Raw genomic sequence first — 7,397 nt, forward strand, 5'->3', positions numbered from 1 at the left:
CTCAACATTTACTCGAATCATCTGTGAAGTAAGAACATAATGATATTCACTGCATGCCTCAGCACTCATTTGACTGCACACATCAAAATGTGTTACTTCCAACAAGTTGCTATCTTGTTCCATCTTACTGAAAATGAGGCTTTTCAGTCATCTTGCCCATGTGGTATGATTTGCATATCTCAAGTGATTCAAAATCAAGTGAGTCCGAACGATCCATTTGCATGGAGTTTCTTCATGCATATACACCAATAGACATGGTTCGCATGTCTCAAACTTTTCAAAAACGAGTGAGTCCAAAGATCCATCAACATGGAGCTTCTTCATGCGTTTTATACCATTATGACTTACATGGTAGTGCCACAAGTAAGTGGTACTATCATTACTATCTTATATCTTTTGGCATGAAAATGTGTATCACTACGACCGAGATTCAATAAACCATTCCTTTAGGTGCAAGACCATTGAAGGTATTATTCAAAAATAGAGTAACCATTATTCTCCTTAAATGAATAACCGTATTGCGATAGACATAATCCAGTCTATGCTCAACGCAAACACCAATCTCGGTGGTAGAGGGAGCGTGCGATGCTTGATCATATCAACCTTGGAAACACTTCCAACATATATCGTCAGCTCACCTTTAGCTAGTCTCCGTTTATTCCGTAGCTTTTATTTCGAGTTACTAACACTTAGCAACCGAACCGGTATCCAATACCCTGGTGCTACTAGGAGTACTAGTAAAGTACACATTAACATAATGTATATCCAATATACTTCTATCGACCTTGCCAGCCTTCTCATCTACCAAGTATCTAGGGTAATGCTGCTCCAGTGGTTGTTCCCCTTATTACAGAAGCACTTAGTCTCGGGTTTGGGTTCAACCTTGGGTTTCTTCACTAGAGCAGCAGCTGAATTGCCGTTTCATGAAGTATCCCTTTGTTCCCTTGCCCTTCTTGAAACCAGTGGTTTCACCAACCATCAACAATTGATGCTCCTTCTTGATTTCTACTTTCGCGGTGTCAAACATCATGAATATTTCAAGGATCATCATATCTATCCCTGATATGTTATAGTTAATCACGAAGCTCTAGCAGCTTGGTGGCAATGACTTTGGCGAAACATCACTATCTCATCTAGAGGATCAACTCCCACTCGATTCAAGTGATTGTTGTGCTCAGACAATCTGAGCACAAGCTCAACGATTGAGCTTTTCTCCCTTAGTTTGCAGGCTAAGAAAATCGTCGGAGGTCTTATACCTCTTGACGTGGGCACGAGCCTGAAATCCCAATTTCAGCCCTCGAAACATCTCATATGTTCCGCGACGTTTCGAAAACGTCTTTGGTGCCTCTACTTAAACCATTTAATTGAACTATCACGTAGTTATCAAAACGTGTATGTCTGATGTTCGCAACATCGACAAACGACGTTGGGGTTCAGCACACTGAGCGGTGCATTAAGGACATAAGCTTTCTACTGATCGCATAATCGCTACTATCAACTTTCAACTATATTTTCTCTAGGAACATATCTAAACAGTGGAACTAAAGCGCGAGCTTACGACATAATTTGCAAAAGGTCTTTTGACTATGTTCAGGATAATTAAGTTCATCTTATGAACTCCCACTTAGATAGACATCCCTCTGGTCATCTAAGTGATCACATGATCCGAGTCAACTAGGCCGTGTCCGATCATCACGTGAGACGGACTAGTCATCATCGGTGAACATCTTCATGTTGATCGTATCTACCATACGACTCATGCTCGACCTTTCGGTCTCCGTGTTCCGAGGCCATGTCTGCACATGCTAGGCTCGTCAAGTTAACCCTAAGTGTTTTCGCTGTGTAAAACTGTCTTACACCCGTTCTATGTGAACGTAAGAATCCATCACACCCGATCATCACGTGGTGCTTAGAAGCGACGAACTGTAGCAACGGTGCACAGTTAGGGGAGAACACTTCTTGAAATTTTGTAAGGGATCATCTTATTTACTACCGTCGTCCTAAGCAAACAAGATGCATAAACATGATAAACATCACATGCAATCAAATAGTGACATGATATGGCCAATATCATTTTGCTCCTTTTGATCTTCATCTTCGGGGCTCCATGATCATCATCGTCACCGGCACGACACCATGATCTCCATCATCATGATCTCCATCATCGTGTCTTCATGAAGTTGTCACGCCAACGACTACTTCAACTTCTATGACTAACGCGTTTAGCAATAAAGTAAAATGGTTTACATGGCGTTCTTCAATGACACGCAGGTCATACAATAAATAAAGACAACTCCTATGGCTCCTGCCGGTTGTCATACTCATCGACATGCAAGTCGTGAATCCTATTACAAGAACATGATCAATCTCATACATCACATATCATTCATCACATTCTTCTTGGCCATATCACATCACATAGCATACCCTGCAAAAACAAGTTAGACGTCCTCTAATTGTTGTTGCATGTTTTACGTGGCTGCTATGGGTTTCTAGCAAGAACGTTTCTTACCTACGCAAGACCACAACGTGATATGCCAATTGCTATTTACCCTTCATAAGGACCCTTTTCATCGAATCCGTTCCGACTAAAGTGGGAGAGACTGGCACCCGCTAGCCACCTTATGCACCAAGTGCATGTCAATCGGTGGAACCTGTCTCACGTAAGAGTACGTGTAAGGTCGGTCCGGGCCGATTCATCCCACAATACCGTCGAAACAAGATTGGACTAGTAACGGTAAGCATATTGAACAACAACAACGCCCACAACTACTTTGTGTTCTACTCGTGCAAAGAATCTACGCAATAGACCTAGCTCATGATGCCACTGTTGGGGAACGTAGCAGAAATTCAAAATTTTCCTACGTGTCACCAAGATCTATCTATGGAGAGACCAGCAACGAGTAGAAAGAGAGTGCATCTACATACCCTTGTAGATCGCTAAGCGGAAGCGTTCAAGTGAACGGGTTGATGGAGTCGTACTCGTCGTGATTCAAATCACCGATGATCCTAGTGCCGAACGGACGGCACCTCCGCGTTCAACACACGTACAGCCCGGTGACGTCTCCCACGCCTTGATCCAGCAAGGAGAGAGGGAGAGGTTGAGGAAGACTCCATCCAACAGCAGCACAACGGCGTGGTGGTGGTGGAGGAGCGTGGCAATCCAGCAGGGCTTCGCCAAGCACCATGGGAGAGGAGGAGTAGGGAGAGAGGTAGGGCTGTGCCAGAACTTCGTGTGTAGCTCCCATGCGCCTCCCCACTATATATAGGGGTGGAGGGGCTGGTTTCTTGCCCTCCAAGTCCATTGGGGCGTTGGCCAAGGTGGGAGGAAAGAAATCTCATTATTTCCTTCCCCAACGATTGTTATCCCCCCTTTTTAGGGATCTTGATCTTATCCCTTCGGGATATGATCTTATTCCTTCTAAGGGGGGATCTTGGTGCGCCTTGAACAGGGGTGTGGGGCCTTGCCCCCACTACCCACGTCCATGTGGGTCCCCCCATGCAGGTGGGCCCCACTCCGGAACCTTCTAGAACCTTCCCGGTACAATACCGAAAAATCCCAAACATTTTCCGGTGGCCAAAATAGGACTTCTCATATATAAATCTTTACCTCCGGACCATTCTGGAACTCCTCGTGACGTCCGGGATCTCATCCGGGACTCCGAACAACATTCGGTAACCACATACAAACTTCCTTTATAACCCTAGCGTCATCGAACCTTAAGTGTGTAGACCCTACGGGTTCGGGAGACATGTAGACGTGACCGAGACGTTCTCCGGTCAATAACCAACAGCGGGATCTGGATACCCATGATGGCTCCCACATGTTCCACGATGATCTCATCGGATGAACCACGATGTCAAGGACTTAATCAATCCCGTATTCAATTCCCTTTGTCTATCGGTATGTTACTTGCCCGAGATTCGATCGTCGGTATCCAATACCTTGTTCAATCTCGTTACCGGCAAGTCACTTTACTCGTTCAGTAACACATCATCCCGTGATCAACTCCTTGGTCACATTGCGCATATGATGATGTCCTACCGAGTGGGCCCAGAGATACCTCTCCGTTTACACGGAGTGACAAATCCCAGTCTCGATCCGCATAAAACAATAGATACTTTCGGAGATACCTGTAGTGCACCTTTATAGTCACCCAGTTACGTTGTGACGTTTGATACACCCAAAGCACTCCTACGGTATCCTGGAGTTACACGCTCTCATGGTCGAAGGAAGAGATACTTGACATTGGCAAAGCTCTAGCAAATGAACTACACGATCTTTTGTGCTAGTCTTAGGATTGGGTCTTGTCCATCACATCATTCTCCTAATGATGTGATCCCGTTATCAACGACATCCAATGTCCATAGCCAGGAAACCATGACTATCTGTTGATCACAACGAGCTAGTCAACTAGAGGCTCACTAGGGACATATTGTGGTCTATGTATTCACACGTGTATTACGATTTCCGGATAATACAGTTATAGCATGAATAAAAGACAATTATCATGAACAAGGAAATATAATAATAATACTTTTATTATTGCCTCTAGGGCATATTTCCAACAAATACTCTAGATGCATGTTGGATAGCGGTTGATGTATGGAGTAATAGTAGTAGATGCAGATAGTAGTCATTCTATTTGCCTCGGACGTGATGCCTCTATACATGATCATTGACTTGGATATCGTCATGATTATTCACTTTTCTATCAATTGCTCAACAGTAATTTGTTTAGCCACCGTATGATATGTTCAAGAGAGAAGCCTCTAGTGAAAACTATGGCCCCTGGTCTATTTTATCATATATTAAAAATCCAAAAATACCTTGCCGCAATTTTTTTACTTTATTTTATTTTGTGCTTTTGTTATCTATCTATCACTACGAGATTCGATCCTTGCAATTAACCGCCAAGGGATTGACAGCCCCTTGTTGGCGTTGGATGCAAGTATTTGCTATTTTTTGAGTAGGTACTGCTAACGAGGTGCTGCGTGGTTCTCCTACTAGATTGATAACCTTGGTTCTTAACTAAGGGAAATACTTATCTCTATTATACTGTATCATCCTCTCCTCTTCAGGAAATCTCAACACAGCTCACAAGCAAAACCTGCACCCACCTCTCTCTCTCCACGCGCGATTGCACCCACCCACACATTGGCCCACCACCCACTCACCCCTGCCTTATCCTCTTCTCTCCCGTTCGTCTCTCTTCTCTCCTCTGCACATCCCTCTCTCTCCCTCGACGCACCAGCAGCCACCGCTCGCCTCAACAGCAGTCACTGATGTCTGTGCCCGCGCCCGCTTTGTGCCGCCCACCTCCGCAGACGTCCATGCTCCACCCGCCTCATCCAGCCTCCACGCACCACCTGCCTTCTCCCGCGCCGTCCGCCCGCCGGAGCCCGCCTCTGCCCGGGCGACCGGCCGTCGCCGCTGCTCGCGCCATCGGCGGCCGCCACCACTTGCCCCACCGGCTGTCGCAGGGAGCAACGACGGACGTGAAGGTCCGCTATCGCTTGCTCCCATCGGGTGCAGGACGCCGGCTCTATGGCCCGCACAACTGCCAGCTAGCGTTGCCCCGCACCAGGAGGACCGCGCCTGGTGCACTCTCGCAACATGGTGGCAGAGTTCCTCCAAGATGCCCTCAGCCAACGCCCCCGAGCCCTCTTTCTATGTAAAGAATGTCATAGCAGAATTTCGTAAATCAATTATGAAAAATGTTGATGTTCAGATCTGTAAACTTATTGTGTAAATCAATCTATAAAGAATGTTTTAGCTGTGAATTTTTGATGTTCAGGTGTCGTGCGAATTGATTATGGTAAATTTGTTGAGTAAATTGATCTATAAGGAATGTTATAGAAAATCTTTAGATGTTCAGGTGTCCTGCGAATATCTTTGTTGCCCGTAAAGTAGTTCGGCTGACAGCAAAGATTATGTTCGACTGATGGGAAAGATGCTTCTTTGTCGTCTGTTCTTATTGTGCTGACGGCGAAGACTGAGATTGGATGATGGCAAAGTCTTTGACGTATTCCCGATGGAAAGCTGACAGCAAAGTACCATTTGCTGACTTTTTCTTTGTCGACATTGCTGAAGGCAAAATCTTAGCCGTTTGTTTTCAGGTATTTGCCGTCTGTGCATCACAAACAGCAAATTACCTGATTCCTATAGTGGCACCACTAGGCCATTGTGCAATGAGATGCGCCAAGTGGTCGCAATACTTCGACACAACCTTTTGGATGGTGTACCATCGATGGTTGGGGGACTTTGATTTACGGTTGCGGATGACTGCATCGGAGTAGGGCGCGAAATATGCTTCTGTTCATGGAACAATGTGTGAATGTTAGTCCAGAAAGTTGTGCTCTTTTGCTTCGTGCTTTGTCGGATCGAGGCTAGTGGCCAACCATGCATTGCACAACGAACTCATCCTCTCGCATGTTGGAGCTTTCTCCTCTACCCTGCTTTGTCGGATCGCTGGCAAAACCATTCGGTTTATCGTCCTCGTTGTCATACTCCTCCTCCTCCACCTCCACCTCCTCCTATTCCTCCTCCACTTGTCCGGCGGCCCAATCCTGCTGATGTGTGCCCATGTTGGTCTAGGTGTATGACTGCGTGCCGGTGTGGGTGTAGCCCTACTGCGCGTGGGTGTAGTTCCCATGATGGGTGGGATCCGAGTCTTCCACCTGCACGTCCTCATAACCACCTCCTCCTCCGCCTCCATCGTGGATGATCTCGATCATCTCCCTCTCCCATCGTCGTATGCCTTCTCCCCCGTTATAGGCATAGTAGCGAACAGCATGTTGGCACCCATGTGCTCTCTGCCTGCCGTCCGCGCCCTGACAAGCTGTGGTGAAGAAGACTCCGAGAAGAGCAGTGGTGACGCATTTACGTCGATGATGTAAGACACTTTCCCGATGGTGTTGGCCGTGGATTGCCTACCGAGCTGCTTGGCAGCGTAGTAATACAGAGCCTTGTAATCTCCGGTCATGGCGGCGTCTGGATGGCGGACGACACCATCAGGGCTCCGCGGCCCTAGCCATGACCTCCACCATGTATGCGACAAGCACGCGCATCTCCACGGACGCCATCAGCAAGCCCTCCGCGGCCTTTCCGCTTCCTGAGCTTTCCCTCCTTTCCGGCCTTCGCTTTGACTTGGCGATTTTTCCGCATCGCCAAGTTGATCTTCCGGGCAAGGTTTATGTTGGGTTCCTCCTGCACCTCCACGACCTCCAACTCTGGCATGCTATCGTCTGGTTCCACGCGTCGGCAGCGGGAGGGAAGAAGAGAGTGGGAGAGAAGGACGGGAATTGGATGGAGAGCGACGCGATGGAAGAATAGAGCGGGAATTTTGCTGCGGAAACAGTGCGGGCAACTACAAAAGTGCGGGCTCCGCCTTCCT

This window comes from Triticum dicoccoides, chromosome 2B (assembly GCF_002162155.2).
Source record: "Triticum dicoccoides isolate Atlit2015 ecotype Zavitan chromosome 2B, WEW_v2.0, whole genome shotgun sequence".
NCBI lineage: Eukaryota > Viridiplantae > Streptophyta > Magnoliopsida > Poales > Poaceae > Triticum > Triticum dicoccoides.